General features: G+C 43.1%; 1 long non-coding RNA gene across 2 annotated transcripts in view; it reads right to left on the bottom strand.

The window, feature by feature from the left end:
• LOC127613281 (uncharacterized) overlaps window positions 1–6,968 on the bottom strand; it is a 29,098-nt gene extending 22,130 nt beyond the window's left edge. The window contains exons 1-2 of one of the 2 annotated variants that reach the window (XR_007966135.1): window positions 6,388–6,968; window positions 5,815–5,974 (exon numbers count right to left, since the gene is read on the bottom strand). This is a non-coding gene — a long non-coding RNA (uncharacterized LOC127613281). The remainder of the gene's footprint in view (window positions 1–5,814; window positions 5,975–6,387) is intronic. The other variant, XR_007966134.1, reaches the window with a different exon arrangement.
• Window positions 6,969–16,346: the final 9,378 nt, after the last annotated feature.

Genomic DNA, 16,346 nt, shown 5'->3' on the forward strand with positions numbered 1-16,346 from the left:
GAGGGCAAGACATTTCCAAGAGCCAAATCAATCCTTTTTTGGGATGAAACAAGCCGGCCAGCAACGCAGCTGGCCGAACTATTGCCCTTGAAAATTCCTCCTTGAAAATGAATTTAGGACAATGTCCGACGTTCGTCCTCCTCTGTCTGATCAACCAATCAGAGAATGGAAGAATGCCGACTTCACTCCAAGCCACAGGTGTCAAACTCAAGGCCCGGGGGCCATATCTGGCCCGCCACATCATTTTATGTAGCCCGCAAAAGAAGCTCAAACATGTCAACTTCCATGATGCTTACTTAAAATGTCGACCAAATTTCTAATTTTCACATGTAAAATAAATAAGATATATTCTAAGCATATACTTTTTACCAAACCCCTCATGACAGCAACTTAAACAATGGTTGAATCAACAGTTATTCTTGACTTCTTTATATGGTTTCAGTCATAACGGCTCTCCAAGTGAAACACTAACTAAAATGTGGCCCACGACAAAAATGAGTTTGACGCCCCTGCTCTAAGCCTTTGCGAAGGCCATTATTTTCTGTCTTTGAAATGTGATTGGATAAAAAAGCAACAGCTAAAATAAATAAATAAACCACATGAGACGCGCGCCCACATTACTAATTCTGAAGGCCTCGAGCAGGTTACATTGACATGGCAACACAGTGAAACCGAAATCTGATTCGAGAAAAAAAAAAGTTCTAACATGCTGACAAGCCAAGACACACACTAAGAAATGACAATAATAGACCGCTGGGGATAAATCAAGACAATTTCGCCCCGAGTTGTAAATGTAGGTCAGTGCTTTTGATAGCGTTTAGGCCCGCAAAGGCCTTGCTGGCCCAGACCGCCACGCTAATGGTGCTAAATTCACAGAAGACGAAATTATCCAAAAGGTGGAACTGCATGTTCATCTATAAGTATCCAACATCGACCGGAGAACAATCTGAGGCGAATCCCGCTTCACACTCACGTTTACACCGACCGACGGACAATTTCAAAGCTTCAACCTAACAGGCGCGTTTGGAGGATGCTTCGGAGGCCACTGGTCGGAATGTCCTTCTTATTTAGCGGGAGATGACGAGACAAAAATTCCACTTCAAAGTCTTTCGAGAAGGGTGGAATTTTCTTCCATTTGCCCTGGTCGCGACCGGGCCGCCCCGAAACCTTTGTTCTAATTGGGTTATCATGTAATCCCATGCTCCTCAATGTGACCTTTTCCCTGTCTTTTACGCTTGTCATGTTTACTTCGCTCTACCCTCACCATGTCTTAACACCAGGCGCATTTGACATCAATCCCCCACACTTTCCAATCATTGATCCATTCAAACCCATCGCCCGTCTCCAACTTTCCCCTATAAAACGTCCCGGCTTCTCTCTCACCACCCGCCCCCCCTCCCTTTTTTCTCCCTTTCGCTCTCTTTAGGGGGAGTCATTGAGTGTGTAATCACTTGGTTACGCTGTGTCAGTCTGTGTCTGAACCCGCCATCTGTCCTCTGGGTTTCCGTCTGGGACTATACACACGCGCGCGCACACACACACATACACTACACAGAGAGAGCACAAACATACAGACGTGCACAGTCGAGCCAAGCTCATTCACACCACGACATGATGACAGCTGTATCAGCAGCCTATTGACATGAGCTGTCGGAGGGGCAGTGACTAACATGACACATCATGACATGTACCCGTCTTCTGAATGCACAGACGCACATGCGCACACACACACTCACGCAAACGCATTCGAAGACACGCACAGACCACTGGACACACGTGTGTCAACTGCAGCTCATGCAAGCACATTATGAGCAATGACAACTATCACACGCATGGCTTTGAAGGCTTAGTTCAAACCATATATATATTTTTTCGATTCTGATCATTTGATATTTGTTTATGTTTGTGTAGAATGACATTCACCAGCTATTTGCCAATTGTAAAGTTGCTCACGGACTCGACTACTTTTCATATACAATGCATTTGGAACACATTCTCATGTTTTTAGAGTATGTTATAGCAAGTATAATCTCGCCCTCAAAATAATCAGATTTTGACTTTTTTTTTTGTTTTTTGCCTCAAACAACTCCTCAGTATGCTTCTACTAAAATCGGCTACAATGTCTGTACAGCGTCCTTGGGTGGCATGAAAGGTGCTTTAAAGTAAAATGCACTGTGCACAGTGCAGAGGTCGTGGGTTCGATCCTGCGTGGGTTTTATCCGAGTACTCAAGTTGCCTGCGTGGGTTTTCTCCGGGTACTCAAGTTTCCTCCCACATTCCAAAAACATGAATGGCAGGCTGGTTCAACACTCTCAATTGTCCCTAGGTGTGAGTGTGAGCGCGGATGGTTGTTCGTCTCTGTATGCCCTGCGATTGGCTGGTAACCGGTTCAGGATGTCCCTTGCCAACTGCCCGAAGACAGCTGGGATAGGCTCCAGCATTACCCGCGACTCTTGCGAGGATAAAGTAGATCAGAAAATAGATGGATGGATCTCATGCGCCATATACGGACGGGCGTGTGGAGTTGATTTTGACCTCAAATTACCAGATGTGCTTCCATGCCCAGTTTAGGAAGGCGAGACGCAGACTGGAGGAAGTAAAGGACAAAAGCTTGGACTCCCAAATAGTTACGTGCAAGTTTAAGATGGAGTACGCGCATCATGCAACAGTCACAGCTGGAACAAATGTTGCCTTTTAACGTGGCGTATACGAGTGTCTGAAGAGACAACCAAAGGAGACAGAAGTGGGCCGACAGTTGTGTTCGATAAAAGAACAAAAGCGAAGCGGAGGCAATAAATTTGCTCGCGCTCCGCGGCGAGGCGAGACGAAGAATAGGAGCATAACAAACCAATTGTACCTCGTCGCCGCCGTGCGGGAGTGAAGAGGCATCGGTGCATGAAATGGTCTATTATGATAAGAATTAAACAGGTTTATCAAGATGAGATCAAGAATGAGAAAAGGCGTGATAAGAACTAAAATACCGGCGGTGCGAACGCGGCAGCACGATCGCGTGGCCCGATACGTCGTCAAGGTTTCGCATCAGTGCTAGCGAGGCCATTTGAAAAGTCTTTTGAGTGCAGCTTTGATCACATTAAGGAAGAAGTTTCTTCATTTTCGTCGTTTTACTGCAAAGTTTGACAACTTTTACGCTCATTGGCCATGATATTAGAAACCAGAAGTCATAAGCGGTGCATGAAAATCCCCAGACGCAGCGTGAGAACACGCAAACTCCTCACAGAAAGGACAGAGCCCGCATTCAAACCCACGACCTCCGAACTGTGAGGATGTGCCAACCATTAATCCACCATGTCGACGACACCGAGCAATATTAATATTAGAAATGATAAAAGTTGTGGACACATTTGTCAATTAATTTGGGCATCGCATTGACTGGAACAGAGGTCACTATTTGAGGAAAAAATATTTTAGTATTTATAAGATAAGATATCCTTTATTTGTCCCACACTGGGGAAATTTACAGCCTCCAGCAGCAAGAATGTAGGTAGAAAGAAGAAAGAAGAAAAAAAAAGGGGGTGAGAAAGAAACATCCAATGAATTGTGGTGGACACACTCCAAAAACAGTTGAGTAAAAAAAATAACCCAATATAAGTCAAAAAGGGGGCGGGTTAAATCACCCAAAAAGTTGGGCCGGTCCATTTTTAACCCCTACTGGGTTATTTTTGACACAAACTGTTTTTAAAAGCATCATTTGCTCTTTAGCATTGTTGTTTGTCGTCAGGTTTGCGTGCGTCCGTGTGTGTGTGAGAGAGAGAGAGAGACAGAGAGAGAGTGTGCGTGCATACGTGTGATAGATTGTCTCTGACTCGAAACACTCAGCCAAGCAAGTCCCGCTGGTTACCGGGGGCAACCCTGTAAATCTGACATTATGGGCTGTTGACAGGAGAAGCTGTTGTTATCATAACCTGCAATAACTTACAGGAAACACAAACACACACACACACACACACACACACACACAAACAAACACACAAATACAGTCTGGAGTGTTTGCTATGACAGGAATGTAACGGACATTAGGTATCTGGAGATAATGTGTATTTACGGTACAGCTCAGTAGTGTGTGTGTGTGTTTTCTGTGTGTGTGTGTGTGTGTTTGGGGTCCGGGCTAACGCTGTCAGCAAGAGGGATGTGATAGAGTGAAGTGATGAGTGTGGGAAACCATGCGATGAGCGGGTCACAGGAAACAAGATATCATACCTGACCCTCTTTAATCCTCACCGTGAAATGATCTACACACACACACACACACACACGCACACACACACACACACACACACGAGACAAAACTATGCGAGCATGCTCCACAAATATTGTTCTTTCAGTTTTCATGTTTATGGTTTCAAACAAACAAATCTGGGTTTTGCTGATGAGGCCCATTAGCGTCCGTGGATCAGCGACAAAGGCACACACTCACATGAAGGAGGCGGAGGAGGTCAAAAAATGTCCGGGAGAGAGACGCATAGACGGAAAAAAAAAAACATCGGGAACGAGAATGAGGAGACAAGATGGCAGCAGAGCAGGATATTATTTCACGCGGCTATTACATATAATGAAGCGACGACAGTGGGAGTCCTAAGTCATGCGAGCGCACGATGGATCGCATGCAAATGTATTCAAATGAACACGCTCCACGCCGCTTGTATGTCATTCGTAAAGCAAAGTATCCAAAGAAGGCCTGGTTTGCCATGGAATTATGGCTCCTGAAAATAAGCAATGGCTGTATTTAATAAGGAATTAATGGCATCAAATAAAATAATTTCATGTTTTATTCATTTGGGTTCCTGGACAGAAAAAAAACGGCATATTCGCTGATGTGATTTATTTGCGATGTTAGAAAGCAATTATGGGTTACTCGGTCCGTGCCTTCAATTGAGATGAAATCAGAAAATGGATGCTTGAAAGAGTTGAAAGACAGAGATATGGCAGGATGTCAAATCTCCTGATGGCAAATGTTCCTCAATTACAATTGTAGTTTATATACCAATTGCAGCATTCAGGAAAACTAATCCTTCAGTCTAAATTTGCAGGTTGAACATGAAGAAGAAGGAAAAAAATATATAACTTTGACCTTAGATTCTTTAAAAAAAAAAAATGGTTAAATTCTCTAATGTCTAATGTCAATAGAAATCTTGCTTTAACATATAGAAGAAGCCCTGAAAATGTGTTAGTTGGTGGAAAATATGACAATTTGACATCTTGGTTCAGACATGCTTGAGTCAGTAAGAGTACCCCCCCATCCCCCCAAAAAAGAAAAAGTCAGATACTTAATCCTGATTTCCAAAAACTAAATGTAATCAGGCGGCACAGTGGACCAGTGGTTAGCGCGTTGACCTGTGTGGAGTTTGCATGTTCTCTCCGAGTTTTCTCCGGGTACAGTATTCCGGTTTCCTCCCACATTCCAAAAATATGCAAGGCAGGCTAATTGAACTCTCAAAATTGTCCCTAGGTGTTGAGTGTTTTTAATGTGAAGATTTATATGGCAGATTTAAAAAAAAGTGTTGAGTATTGTGTAAAAAGTAAACTACAGTTCTTGAACTACTTTTCTGAAGTTATGAATGCACAGCAAAACCAAAATAACCAACGAAATGTCATGTATGATAGTAATTAATAAAGACGAACACCAAGGACACTTTTTTTTACTGTAATTATAGTTATTTTGTTAAGTTTTATAAACGTAAAATGTAGTTTCAGTTTCGTTTTTTTCGATTTCTATAATCACCTTGTTCCACAAAAAAAGCTGTCCTTCAGCACAGTTGACGAACAAACTGCACAGATCTCACGTCCATAACAAACCTTGTCCTCAAATGTCCACGTCACCCGTGCGGCCACCGTCACCCTGGTGAACGAGAGGTCTGCGGCGTCCGCGCCGCCTTGTCAGGTGGTAGCGGAGCTGACCTTTTGTGTCGTAGCGGCGGCGACATGAAGGCAAGCGGCACACAAAGAGCTCCATTAACTGGGAAAGCAGATATAATGGGGAAACAAGATGGGCCTTTAAAGGGGAACAGGACAGGCTGTCAGCATGCATAATGTAACAGTCGTGTTAAAACAACACGCGCGCGCGCACGTGGACGCACAGAACCACATACGAGGCCCACGTTATTAATTCTCTCGGTGAAATATGAAATATTCTCCGCGCACATTTCTCCAGCAAGGATGGGAATCATTGTTGTGTGTAATTATGAAGACAATGTTCAGAGGGATTATCAAAGAAGTGAGGGCGAGATAAGGAAGCGGCAGATGAAGAGGGTGCGGGCACGAGAAGAAAGGCAGCGAAGGAGGAGGACGGTGTGGCGGGGGTTTGGGGAGGGGGCAAAGAAAGGAAGGCCGACGAAAAGAGAGAGAGAGAGAGAAGGGGGGAGAGATTACCTCTCCTCTATTTGCGGAGCTATCGTTCCCCTCTCCCGCCTCCCTGCTTCCGTCTCTGGCTGTATTAGCATGATAAAGACATGGTGGAATAGGGCAGCCGGCAGGTCTTTGGACACGCAGACAATGCTATCGCCCGAGCAGGCGTCTGGAGCGCGGGGAACAGCCACCGTGGGGACCCTGCGAGGCAACGGCACAACAAACACAAGCGCCAAGCACGCATGTAGTCGCCGATACAAAGCCGAGTGGACGCGCACAAACATGTCAACACGCACACACACACACACACACACACAGAATGGGGCGCGTGTGGATTAGAGTGCCCAGGAGGATTTCAACATAAAGAGGTAATACATAGTGAAAGAAAGTCGCCATGTTTACATCCGTGCACTTTGATCGTGGTGTTATCTGTCGTTATATCAGGACAGTTGATATTGGGGATGAACCGAGTTGAGTACTCGTACTTACATTTCAGTCGTCGCCAATTACAGATATTTGAACATCTGATGATGTCTTGCAATTTGGATGAAAATCTGAATCAAATATGTTTCAAAAGCACAAACTTTTCTCGGTATAAATTTCAATCAAACATAGCACCTTGGACACACAAAATCGCAGATTGTTCAAAAGACCATTTTGATTGAACATTTAAACTGAAACTTCTCACACGTGAAATAATGCCGCAGCCATGTCCATAAATAAAGGGACGTCGAGACAGTTGTCACGGTATTCATTGTCGTGTCAGGGCAAGTCTCGTTATCCGTGGCTGGGACTTGATCGGCGTTATACCTCTGGCAATATAGTGACAAAAATTAGATGAGGTTTTAGGTCGTCGAAAGCGGGTCTAAGTGTTGGCGAGGGAGGTGTCACGTGATGTTGATGGACTTGATTGATGCGCAGGCTGGCAGATTCTGCGCTTGCCGGACGTGCCTGGTGGATGTCAGTGTAATTCATTCAGGCATGTTGTCATAACAGGAGTGTGACAATCCATCCGAACCACTGTAAAAATCGATTCACTGAATGAATTAATATTATCATCTTAAAAGTACAGTGGTACCTCTACTTGCGAAATGTATTGGTTCTGGAAGAAATTTCATAACTAGAAAATGTTGTTAGTAGAAACATGTTTTCCATGTTAATGCCCTAATTCATTCCAAACACCCCAAAATGCAGACAAAAATGTTTCCTAAAGGATAAAAATGCATCAAAATATGGAACAAATACAAATTACACTATTGCACAATGAATGAGAGTTGTGCATAATGCCAAAAAACAAACGAATAGAGTAAAGAATAAAAATGTTGGTCATTTAACTTTGAACTGTGCCCTTATCGTTTTTTTGCCCTCTTTAGTTCATGTTCTCTCCCAGAAGTGGTTTTTGCCTGGCGTTTTGTAAAGAATTGGATCCATGGATGTTTGCTTTTGTCGGCTTTTAACATTAATTCGAAAATGTCCGAGGCAAACATCAGCATAGTGAGTGATGGCCGGACTGATCAACACTTTTTCTGGGTGATTCACATTCACATAAAACTATTGGAATGCCTCATGGCCCGAGGGGCGAATGACGAAGACGCTGCATAGACGCATAGCTATCTATCAATCTACACTCATAGACACATACAGTATAAGTCCCTTTTAGCCAATGGGATGCCAGGAAGATGCTCGGGAATAGCCAATGGCAGAGCACCTATATGTATGTTGCGTTCAGGAAACTCGGGGCTGCGAGTAACGCATGTGTATTTTTACCTTTCTTATTTTGAAATTTCTTTTGTAACAAGAGGGTATATTTTCCCGTTTGGTAACTTGAAAATTTCGTATAAAGAGAAGTTCGTAAATAGAGGTACCAATGTTTTTGAATAGCTGCCCCTTGCTGTATGACTCCTGTGTGTTTTTAACCAAATCGGACGTTCTTTGTAAGTTTGGACATCCCTGCGCCAGACACGACAACCAGCAATCATTTCCATTCGCAACGCCCAATCCCCATCTGGAAGAAATTCAATGAGGCGTCCAAATTAAAGAAAGGGCCATCCATTTTAACAGACACTGGCTGTATATCGACAGTCGAAGTGAATCAGTGTGCGCTCATAGCGTATTTCCGAATGCACTCACTATTAAGGAGCTCTGCTGCTCTGGGTCTCGCTTGCTGTAAAATAAATCTCCCCCCAAAAATCTGACTTATACTTTGGAGTGACTTATATGTTGTTGTTTTTTTTCTTCTTCATGGTACTTTTTTTTGGGACTGGTGCAACTTATACTCTGACGCGATTTATAGTCCGATAAAGACGGTAATCTATTCCTAAAAGTGTTAGAGCCCATTGCAAGTCTTCCTTCTCCTCTTCCTCAGCTGAGTATCTGCTCTGGGTACATCATTAAACTGCTTGTCTGCTAATCAGTGACACACACACACACACACACATGCACGCACAGGCGCTCACAAACGGATGGAGCTTCTTCAGAGCTCTGGAACATTCTCCAGGTCAGGCTCGGAGCCACGGGCCCTGTGGGACGCCGGGCCACCCCACCGCTTGAGTGTCGGGTTGGGGCACGGCTCCAGACTTCAGGCTCGTGATGAGCACACACACACACATGCACACACACACACACACAGTTGCAGTCCATGTGTAAACATACTGTACACACCATCACGGATGACAGCGAGTGCATGAGCCTATGACGGCCATCCAAGCGTAACACACACACACTGTAAAAACACAAGGAACTGTACAAACAGCACACACATGAGCGAGAACGGACGCGCACCAGAGAAGTCCATCTCACGGTGACAAAAGCCTCATTGACTGTCAATCGTCAAGGATAGCAACAATAGTAACATGGTTACATTTTACACAGTATAAATAAGTCAAGTGAAAACACTACGGCTACTTTTACACTATGTTCCCGGTGGATTCATGCATGTAATAACAAAATATATGCAAGCGAGGGTCCACTTGGGGTCGTCATTCTCTCGTTCTAAAGTACTTTAGTATCTGTGATTGTGTCCGTGTCATTTTCCAATAAAGCAAGTCATTGCTTTAAGGGATGCTAATTGAAGCCTTAATTTAAAAAGCAAATCCAATTAAAGAGTATTTTAAAGCTCTGTGGAGATCCTGTTGAATGACAGTTCGGTATGTTAAAATGTTATATGCTGGAAAATACCTGTACAGTTAATAAAGGACTATTTCAATGTTGATGTGCCAAAAATAATGACACGTGGGTTAACTCCTGTGCTGTGTGCTGCCAAACAACATACATACATACAGTACTTAGGTATAAAGCAACGCAATGATCCTCAATAAAGTATCTTACGTCGAACAAATGAACTGAACACGCTATGGGTGTTGCTAATTAGCCTCCAGGGGTAGGCCAAGGATGAAATCTCACTGGACAAGTGTTTCAAAATATTCAAACAATAATAACCATGAGCATGAATACTTTCCACGTAAATCACAACAGACCATTTTTGAAACACAAATGTACTACAGATAGCTAAAGCTAAATTGGGTAGCAAGATGAATGTACAACTAGGTTCTCAAACAATCACAGTATTAACAATATTTTTGTCACTTGCCGGTACACAAAGGCCTTCCATACACACATTTCATCGTCACAAATAAATAGTGTACACACACTTACACACATAACTGTCCATCAGCTGCAAGATAAACTCATCTTTTCCGGAGGGCGTTGACGGTGATGGGCAAGCAGAGGATGGCGTCGACCTCCTGTGCCCTCTCCATTTAATGATGTCATTGTGCGCCTGATGGGGAGGAAGATACACAGACGTCAAAAGGAAGAAGAGCGAGGGGTGGCGAGAGGGAATTCACGGTCAACGCATCAGTGTGTATCACAATTCAAAGTGAAATTTTGTGTAGCGGAAAGTTATACTGTGTGCGCTGAACGAGAACGTGTCAGATTTATTTGCATTTTTTGGGGCATTGATAGCTCTTGCAGTTAGCGTGCTAACCTGCTAGCTTAGTCAGATTAAGAAAATGGAAGGATCGATTTTCGAAATGGATAAAGTATTATGGATTTTTTTTTTGTTAAGTGTTATTATTTTACTTTGTGTTAATTGTTTTGTAAAGCACTTTGTTACAGCTATTGTGAAGGTGCTATATGAATCAGAATGTATTGAATTGCATTGTATTGAATTGTAAAACTTTTAATTTTACAATTTATTTCAGGAAAATATGTTAGTATATACTGTATATCGTTAGCGGATTATAAAATTGCCTTCACGGCGATCTTCAGAGCTAATTTAAGGGTAGTTAAAGCTCATTTGTGTCATGGTTTTTGCAATTTTTCAAAAATAAATATCAATTCAATTACAAAAACGAGTATTTGTAAGTGCATCACCGTTGCCCTAGCGAGCAACATTTGAATACATTGATTTCCCTGGGCCATTTACACCTTATTTTCTGTCTCTATGGCGAAAATGACATAGTTTTTATACAGACACACATACAGTATACGCATGTATAAGTCTGTATGCCTGGTGCTCAATAGACACGCAGTGGTAAACAAATATGTCAAAACTGATGACGCTGAAAAGCACACCTTTGGACCGAGGAGGGAACAGACTGCTTTATTCCTGTGATGACGTCTATTCTTGTCACGACGTCCCAGCAATCGGCATTTTAGATGCGGGACAAACTCACTCATGGAAACGGGTCTTTCGGAATGTTTCCAAAACGCAATTTCTACCTTAACTCAAATATTGACTGCATGTGAATGTAGTCATTGTGTTACCATGGTCACCCCACTGAAAAAGTTTTGGCTCCGCCCCTGGGCACAGTCTGCTCTGCTCAAATGGCCAACTTGCGGAGCATGCCTTGCGTCGATACGAAAATCAGGATACGGCGAAGAGGCACTGTCTACAAAAATATCTTCAGAGCCGGTAAAGGAGCCTGTGGTTCATAGCCCAAGGTTTGTGTGACATGCTCTGGTCCAAGTTACTGATACTTTTAGTGAGTGTATTATGTGTGCGCTTTCTGGACATATGAAAAAGGTAGTAAAGTGCGATAAGTGGAGATTACAACCCTAGCAACTGTCATTTATCACGCACAGTTTTCTCAACAACACATATGCACACACACACACACACACACACACACACACACGCACACACACACGCAAACACACACACACAAGATTATCCCTCCCTGATAGGTTGCCGCGTGAACACAACAAGCTTTTCAAGTGTGTCAGATACACAAACATGCTAGAGTGTGAGAGCGGAGTCTAGAGCAGACATTACAGCTGTCATTATCACATGTAAGGGGCTTTAGATTCCCTCTCACAACACACACACACACACACACACACACACACGGGATAAATACGTTTGTGATGAAGGCTTTTTTCCCGGTGAGACGTGAGGAGCGTCAAGGCTGTTGCAACAAATAAAGTCGCGCATCTCCCAGCTTACCGCCGCCGCACATTAAGCGCACGCAAGCGTCGCACGCGCAGCGCTCCTGCCAATCTGTGGCACAACCCTAATCCATCTTTTATCCTTCCATGCATCTTCTGCTTTCCCTGTCAATCCTCCTCTCAGGGTCTCCTTCAACAGCAACCCCCCCAACCTGCCATCCATCCATTTCACCGATCCCCACCATAACATTCAGGTTTTTGTCAGCGAGCCTTTTTAGGGATGGCATTGTTGTGTCAGTGAGCTGTGTTGCGGTGAGATGAGACCACACAGTTGATCTCCACAAAATCCCAAAGGAGGAAGAACATCGATGAAATGGACTAGGAGGGTGAAACGGAAATTTCAGTCGAACTACACCTCCACATTTGGACAAAAATCTGCCAGTCGGCATGATGTTACTCAAGACGTCAACACATTTGATCACCTTCAGCTCGGGGAGCATCGACTCCTTTTTTGCTTTTTTTTTTTGGGGCCACCACGGAGTGAGAAAAGTGTGGCCCATTTCAGAGTCCTCGGGTCTCATGTTCTTGTGGCGCATGCCTCAGGGAAATTGAAAGACATCTTTGTCGGTGTGTGAAAAGTTGATGCGAGTGCAGGAAGAGAAAGAAACAGCTGTTGCTTAGTGTCCCACTGGGCACACAATTACTTGTGTTCACCTGGGGGGCAGTGAGTCAGAGTCATGCCACTAATATCGTCCATCTCTTTTTAAATATACAACAGACGGTACATCAGCCACACATTTGGATACTTTGATGGGTCGCATAAGTCAATGTATACAAGCGCTCTAGAAATCAGCATGGATTGGATTGGATTGGATTTGACTTAAAATTTAACTGTACATAGCGCTGCAGCTATCAAATGTATTGCTATTTGGATATCCTACTCAAAATTCTATCAAATAATCAAGTGTTTGGATAAAAATACAAATATTTTTGCTTCATGAGAGAATAATGAAGAGAGGAGAACATTTACAGATGTCACTAAATAATGATCAAATGGATTTCATTTTTCGAGAATGAATGTTTTTTTTTTTGGGACAAATTTAAAATTGAGCATAGCAGAAAACTTTTCTTATCTAGAAACATTCGACTGTCCCAATGAGGGATGAACATGTGCAACTGGTGACGAAGGCACATCGGAGTTTGTCGGGGTTCATACAAGGTCGCAGAGCTTCGCCAGACGTTCGCAAGACATTGGCTATCAGTTTTTGTTGGGGGGTTAGGGTTTGGTTAAGGTGTGCGACATTGAACAAACCCTGATGAGAGCGCAACATTCGCTACCTTGGCAAACACCCACAAATGTTGACTGTTCAGTGGCATAGCGGCTTAAGTGAGATTCTGCGCTATGAGATGGAGTGACGCTTGAACTACAGGAGTCGTTTTACCAGCTCAAATAGCACATTCGAGTAAACCTGGTTGGTCTATAAATTGATGAGTAAGAACTGCAACTTTATCAGGTTGTCAGCATTAAAATGTGCGGTGTCATTTTCACGTATTAAACTGCCTTTGAAAAGTAATCTTCGCAACCCAAGATCAGGCAGCGGCCTAATGACTAGCCGCTAGCTGCTAGCACTGGCTAAAGCTGCCGTACTATACAATAGCAGCATCATTGATTCGAGTTTATTTTAGCATCATTAGTTTGCAACTGACCATGATCAGGATTAAAAAATTCATGCTACCGTGACATCATATTATGAAAGTCGAACAAATATCCTGCCAATTTCCCTTTCATGTAAACATACCCTGAGCTAGATACCCACACTTCCTCTCACCATCAGAGGACTTCAGAAGCATCTTGTGCGGCAATGCGGCGCTCAACAGTGGGACGACACATGTGCAACGCACAAACACACATCGGCGTAAAGTGAGCTTGAGCAGTGGGGAACTAATTGTTTCTCGACGAGGCGACCTGAGAGGCACCGGAAGGGAGGATGGGAGCAAATGTGCGAGGGAACAGGGCAGGCAAGCAAGGAGCTATAAATTTAGGAGGTGGCGGATATTTGCTTTCCACATGGCTTTCCCTTCACAGACAATCGCCGACACTTTATCTCTGATGAGACCACACGCACACACCGTCGTCCGTACGAAAATGAAACCACCTTGACGAGGCTCTCTGCAAAACAAACCACTCAATAACCAACAGCTAATGGAGGCTGCAGGTCAGGCTTCAACATGAACACACACATACACACACACACACGCGCCATTGTCTGGCCACTACTTATTAGCGCCCGTGCTAACAGAGTTTATTCATAAGTGACCTTAATTAAGTGGCTAGTGCCATTAGCCGGGCGGCTAAGAGGCTAAGAGCCGGCCATCTGCATGTGAATGTGTGTGGTTTTATGCTAATGGGTTCTCGGAGGTGTGCGGCAGAATACTAAACGAGAGGCTCCATGCGAAGCGGTGCAGGCGAGACAGTTTAGATAAGTTACTCATGAGGGACAAAGACAAAAACAGAGCATAGGACTGGAGGGGCTACTTCAAATGCCCCCCCCCCCTCCATTTACATGCACAAACGCAGGCACGCACACACACACACAACACCCTGTGTAAGAGGGGGAACATGACTTTTTGTCATTAGCTGTGAAAACAGAGATGTGATCTCGTCATGTTTGGAGATAACCAAATAATGATGTTGTCAACATATTCGCAGCAAAACAAATCCAATTGAACAATAGAGGTTTACCCTGTTGGGTGGCATCATTAATCCCCCATTTTAGAAAATTTATTAACAGGTCACCAGTCAACCTTGGATTTGAAATTTGTCATTCCACTCCAGCTTTACAGACACACACACACACACACACACACACACACACACACACACACACACACACAAGGGGACACTGTGATTAAACTTAACGAAAGTTTAATCTGGTTAGCCTGGATTATCCTGAAATTAGCCTAGTTTGACCAACATAATTCTTTTGGACGGCAAGATTTTACGAGACGGGCAGCAGCGTGAAAAAGCTCCAAATGTAATTTCTTTTCCCCCCAATATTCTTAAATAATGTGGGTGGGGGAGAGGGGTCGGGTAATTGTTCATGTATTGATTATCAGCATTTTTGGGGGAAGAATTTTTAGAGATAAAATTGTTATTTTTATCCCATGGTATTTCAATGGTTGTGAAATATACGAAAATGTTGGCTCTTCGTGGTCCAGGTTGGTATCAAAATTAACAAGTTGTTTAAATCAATTGGATAGATTGGTTCATCTTCTGGTCAGATTGGTGATCGATTTTTTTTAACTCCAAAATACTGATTGTGTAAAGCCTACCGAAAAAAAAAACCCCCATTGAAATGTCACACACGCTAATAACCCTAGACCCACCCCTCTAAAAATTAACAGTTGGGACAAAAAAAAAAAAAAAAAAGACCTAACAAGTCTGACTGAAGAGAAATTTTTCCAGCGCCACAAATGATAGATTGGACTAAATACTCAGCTCAAGCCATAAAGTCTCGCGTTTCGAACGCTTAACAGATTCATCAGTCACTCTGTAGTAATGACTGACTTGAAGTTTTTCACATCGCTCGTCTGCTTCGGACCTTTGAATTTTACTACACTGGGCGCTGTTAAATAAAACGGATCGTCCAAGCCCATATGTTAGCACAACTTCAGGGTCTGCTTATGCAGCAAGCTTTTTAACTGAATTTAGAAAAAAAATAAATGTGTTTTTAATAGGACAGACTCAGTCGGTGTGTCATGCTTAGCCAATGAAACAATAATTATTCATGCTTAATGGCCTGGCTTCACCTGTCCAGAGGTCCCTGTGTTTTTGTTGTTGCTGTAGCTAATGGATTCTCGCCATACCGCCTCATAAAATGCTGCTAAACTGGGGTCGTTGGGTCAAAGGTCGCCACTCCCCCTTTGATGTGACCCGGACATCCTGGGAGGAAGAGGAAGCCGAGCAAGAGGATTCTTCATGGATTAGTTGTAAAACACACACGCGGCCTCACCGAGAGTCAACTTGTGTATATCATCAATCACGGCCATTTTTTACAATAATCTGCGCTCCTGAAATGCCTTTGTTTTTGTTCAAATATTATTAACATTTCAAAGTTGATATCATATAAATGACAGCTGGGTCTATTCCAGTTTACTTAAGCAAGTGGCAAGGCGCACTTTGGTCGGCAGTCAATTGCAGGTGGGCACATGTAGACAAACAACCAAACACACCTTTGCATAATTTAGACCAAAAAAAACAAAAACGTTTTCAATGAACCTAATGTGTGAAACCCACGTAAGCACTGGGAGTGTCTACAATAAGTAGGTGTATAGTTTACTTTAAAAAAATTTATCTGGATCCAGATGATTTTATTTCATGCAACCAATTCATAAAATATAAAAACGTTATAAAACGTTTTCGGTGTACGGCAGTTTTTCTTCTTTTTTTTTTTTAACCAATTAATTTTGCTCTCTAAGCACCATGACCAACATCAAAATTCATATGTCCAGAGGGCCATGTTGATCCAAAACTAAACAGATGTTTTATTCCTAAAACATTTTTTTTCATATGATTGTAAGCCATGGAACATTCT

Source organism: Hippocampus zosterae, chromosome 13 (assembly GCF_025434085.1).
Source record: "Hippocampus zosterae strain Florida chromosome 13, ASM2543408v3, whole genome shotgun sequence".
NCBI classification, from domain to species: Eukaryota; Metazoa; Chordata; class Actinopteri; order Syngnathiformes; family Syngnathidae; genus Hippocampus; species Hippocampus zosterae.